Below are 5,079 nucleotides of genomic sequence, written 5' to 3' on the forward strand. Positions count from 1 at the left end.
ACACCGGTTTTGAGCTTCTAGCTAAAGTAGCAAGTTTCCCCTCCCTCTCCTCCACATCTTTTCTTCAGCACACCAAATATAAAATTATGGCGTGCATAACAACTTTCGACATAAATACAGTATAATAGAGAATCCAAGTCACGCATTTCCCTTGTAAAATAAGACTGTTTAAAATACATGGTAGCATTGATAAATATGGTCAGAGCAACAGCAAACCATCCCGGACGATCGTAGAAGAAGGCCTACCGACCAAACAAAACATAAGATAAAAGCTTTAGTACTGCTTCTCCTCTTTCACGCAAGAAGCTAGGTCGCTGACAGACACAACAAAATATCAAAAGTTAAAAATCATGAAAGGAATGGAATGAAAGCTCCTAGACCTACATATCGCAAGACAGAAACACACTACACAGATTGAAGAACTCGGGAAGAACATAGAGCCGCAACAGTGGACCTAACCTATTCGTTAAGAACAAACAATGCCACTATTTAAGAAGGCCTCAGAGATCTTGGTGAATTGTCTCATCAGATGGCACATGCCATCAAGAGTAGCAAATACATTTGACATCACAGGCCCTCAGGAATGAAAGTCCAACAACAGAAACGCTTGATCGAGGAAACGGAAAGCAAAACACACGATGAAGAAGAGGCGGAGCGTGCCTCAGACCTTGAAGAACTAGTCATCCTTGAGCAATCAGATGACACACACAACCAAATCATCACTGGCAACCCCTTCCTAACAGACCTCATCAGCTCATACAAAATCGTCACGAACCAAGCTTCTCCTTCGTAGCTGCTCAAAACTGAAACCCTAACCTAGAATGACGAGTGCATATATGTCGTTTTTTTTTGGTATGTGAGAAACTTTAGAGTCGTCCTAACTTTTGAAATCCTAATTCTTTCACCAGGACCAGATTTTTGGCCTGCCACGAGGAGGCCTAACGCTCACTAAAAGCAAAAATACGTGTTTATTACGACAGGCAGCCTAGGGAGATGTTTGGGTTTTCTCACACCCCCTTGAGCCACGTGTCATGGATATAGGCCGTTGATTTGGTTTGATCTTAGGCCCTCAATTTGGTTTGATCACCCTAAGCTTTTCACTAAAGCACTAAAAGCATATTGGTGTTTAGGGTTTACGGTTTCACAGTGGATCTTTGGCCCTCCTTGAGCCATGTGTCACGATTGGAGGCATCCATTCTTAAAAGATCCAATGGTGTTTCGCTTTAAAATTCACACCACCAAATTTATTGGATATGGTATTTTAGTGTGGAATTTCAGGTGTATATGGTAGAAGCAAGTTTCCTAGACGAAAAGCTTTTGCAATTGCGTGAGGATATGAAATCTGTGAAGATATTTTTAGACCAAAGTAAGCTACCAGCACCAAAAGATGAAATGATATATCATCAAACTAGATAGTGATCTGGATAGTGCACTGTTGGAGAAGATGCTGCAACGACTATGAAAGGCAAGGGAATTCAAGGTTTCACCAAGATACAAAAGGAAAAATCGTGGGCATTGATTTCAAGAAAATCTAACGGTGTGAAAAGCAAAGTGCAAAAGCATAGATAAGCTTTTCATCAAAAGGATGGGAGAAAAGCATAGAGTTGCTTTTGTCATAAATCTATATAATTCATAACAAGTAGATGATTGTCAACATTGTTTGTGTCTTCAAGCAATAGTGGAGAGGAGGTCTAGTTACTTGCAACATCTTCAATAGTACAAAGGTCTAGCTGCTTGCCTCTAGGATTTGGTATTAAGTAGCCAAGATAGATTTGTGTTTAAGCAGGTGCTAGCACATAAGAGTAGCAAGGGCCCCCAGCATGGCATAGCCTTGGCATGTGAAGCTTTGGAGAGCCTCACAATACCCTTATGCTTTCCTCTCACTACCCTAAAAGCTCAACTTACTACAGCATTCAAACTACCATTTTCTCGAGGTTAGAGGGGCACGTAACACTAGCTAAGTGGAGAGTGAGAATGTTACGTGCTCTACTTCGGACTTTCTCTAATGATAGTTGTCTTTTTGTGTTGTCCATAGTTGGCTAAGTGGAGAGTGAGAATGTTACGTGCTCTACTTCGGACTTTCTCTAATGATAGTTGTATTTTTGTGTTGTCTAGAATCTACTATATGAGCTGACAATGTTGAAATTATCTCGCTCAAGGACACACTAGATCCTCTCAGGCTCACATTGGCAAGTTTTTGGGATATTGTATCTCGGCGCTCGATTATGATTATGACTATTGACACTCAGGTAATATGCTAGTGTCTTATCCATTCCCAAGTCTTATCCTCGGAACTAATATTCTCAGTGTTTAGATTCTCACGTCATCTCGGCACCCAGGGAAGGGCTCATTCCCTCGAATGATAACTCTTTGGGGAAGGAAGCGCGCCGCCTCTCCCTACCCACACTATGTGTGGTTATAATAATTATATGTTATAGATTATAATATAAATATTTTCGATTACTCGTACATTTAAATTCTCTCTTTCTCAATCTGAATTCTTAGAACAGTCCTCTAGTTTATTGCATGTTATCGATGCGAGGGAGCAATGAAATCCAAGATGAATGCAAGATTGAAGGATGACTATACCTTTATCCATATGATTGTGGTCCATGTGACAATATTGTATAAACTGCAACACGGATCAGTTATTGTATCGCCTTATTCGTGTATATGTTGGACTTCAACTTCCAAAATATGTACACCACAAAATCAATAATAAATCACTACCCCTAACATTTGCAAGGAGGAACGAGTCCTAACGGACCCTATGTTGCATCTCATGTCCACTATTTTACTCATTCTCTTTTTTCCTTAAACATTGTTAAAATAGTAGTATTTAGCTTCAATTTTGAGTGAGTAGTTACGTGCTCCAAGATGGAAAAGTTGCCTGCTGCAAATCTAGTTTATTTCATTTTGGCCACGTTTTTGTGGGTGCATGCCCCCAACTTTGACGTTTTTGTGGCCTTTTTCGTGATTGGTTGGCTCGTGGTCCACTAAGTGTTCACTTGGAATGGCATGCTAGCCGGCATGGATAAAGTAGTGGTCCACTAGTGACTTGGTATTCACTGGGAGTAGATGCGATCAGTACTAGCGGTGCATTTAGCAATCTATGGTATTTCACGCACAGTTGCCCTCAACGACCTTTGGCTATGGCTATGGCTACCAGTCCCTGTCGAGGCTTAGCTTCTTCCCCTCTGAACCAACTTCCTTCAAGCCCCTTCCCCCTCTTAAAGCTCCATGCTCGCCCCTCCCCCCCAAGGCCTCTGGCACACCCCTCCTCCTTCCTAGCCATTCTGTCCTCCTCTCCCCTCATAGTGGTCGCCTTGTCGAGCTCCTTGGGCCCCAAAGGACAAACTTGTCAAGCTAGCTGGGTACATGTTGTAAGCAAGGGATGGACCAACCCCCTCAAGGGCTTCATGTGCCAAGTTGAATACCTATAGCCTCTGCACTTCAACTTCCTCAGGCTAAACGATGGCTCCATTATCAATATGTATGTTCCCATTGCATTGGCCATCAACGACGAGCAGAAGGAGCTCATTGGGTCTTCTAAAGGAGTTGCTAGGGCCCTCAAGCAAGCTAATTGCCATCCAGTGCAAGTAAGCCCCTATGAATCCAAAGAGTCCAATGCATAACAAGGAGGAACACATATTGCCAAACATGGGGGATTACGGCTTTTGGGTTGCCATATGTTGAAGAAGTCATCACTCGGTCTGGAAATTGGTTGATTGGAGGGGATCTGGAGGTGCTAGAGCCGATCAAAGTACAACGATGGCCTTTACCAATACATGCTTTCACGACAAAGAATTTGAAAGTAGAAATGCATATGTTTTTGCATTCCAACTCAGGAACCCTCTTCACAATGGCCATGCCTGCTCACAACAACTGACACTCGCGATTTTACTTCTTCATCCTCTGTGTGGGTACACTAAGGCAGACAATGTACCTCTTGAATGGCATATGAAGCAACACAAGAAGGTTCAACATTTACTCTCTCCCATGTTTTGGTGATCGATTCTAAGTGGTCATCCTCATGAAAATACAAAAAACTCATGTTTGTTTAGAGCCTAGTCAATAGAAGCGGTGCTGAGCTTATCAAACTATAATTGCAATCCAGGTTCTTGAAGAAGGTGTACTTGATCCGAAAAGAACTGTAGCTTCTATATTCCCATCACCTAGGCATTCTGCTGAGGTTTGGAAAGCCAAGGCTCGTATCAATGCTAGTGCGGGCTTTTATATCATTGGTCGTGATCCTACTAGCATGGGGCATCTAACCCAGAAGCATGATCTGTACGACCCTCCAAATGATTTTCTTATCATCTCTAGGACTAAGGTACTTACTTTCTTGAGAGGCTGTATTTTTATGCGTGTAGCCTTTCATGGCACAGAAACCCTATTTCAATGTGCAAATGCACAATTTTGCAAGGAATGGGAAAAACCCTCCTGATGGTTTTATATATGTCCGGATGGCTGGAAAGACTCTACTAGAGCTTGTCAAGCAGCAGCACCAAGAATGAGTCTCTATAAAAGCCATGAAAAGAAGCCGTAGCTGTCTAGCCTACTTCTCTTTGTTTCCCACTCGAAGGTGTATGCATGCATCACCCATTCGCTTGGCAACTCTCCTATCATCTCCACCAAATTTCACTTGGGCTGCAGGACAATGCATTGAGTATTGAACTCCAACTACAAGTCCATCAGATGGATGTAGTGAGTGCACTCTTACATGCAAAATTGGAGAAGGAAGTATACAACAAGGCCCTATATGGACTAGAGTAGCCTTCAAGTATTTGCTACTCATGCATTGATTGGATTTCTTTGGATGAGGGGTTGAAGCATAGCACAACTAACCGAAGAGTGTGCATGGCCAAGATAGGGGAAGATCTTTCAAATTGTTGGTGTATGTTGATGGCCACTTGATTACATGCAAAAGATGAGAAATTTAAGGTCAAACCTCAAACTTTGTCTTAAATGAAAGATTTAGATTTGTTCCATTGCTTCTTTTGCATGGAGATATATCAAGTTGGTGGAAATATACTAGAAACATTTTTCATAGTTCTATGCAAAGTTGCAAGTGCGTCC

General features: G+C 42.1%; 1 non-coding gene and 1 pseudogene across 1 annotated transcript; one reads left to right on the top strand and one right to left on the bottom strand.

The window, feature by feature from the left end:
• Positions 1-496: 496 nt before the first annotated feature.
• On the bottom strand, positions 497-576 carry LOC147899933 (small nucleolar RNA SNORD24). The gene has a single exon (XR_015541360.1). It is a non-coding gene; the product is annotated as a small nucleolar RNA SNORD24 (small nucleolar RNA).
• Positions 577-3,152: 2,576 nt separating this feature from the next.
• On the top strand, positions 3,153-4,517 carry LOC147899934 (ATP sulfurylase 1, chloroplastic pseudogene; annotated as a pseudogene).
• The last annotated feature ends 562 nt before the right edge of the window (positions 4,518-5,079 follow it).

Source organism: Dipteris shenzhenensis, chromosome 7, assembly GCF_047967505.1.
Source record: "Dipteris shenzhenensis isolate YYH24624 ecotype China chromosome 7, Dip_SZ_1.0, whole genome shotgun sequence".
Lineage (NCBI taxonomy): Eukaryota > Viridiplantae > Streptophyta > Polypodiopsida > Gleicheniales > Dipteridaceae > Dipteris > Dipteris shenzhenensis.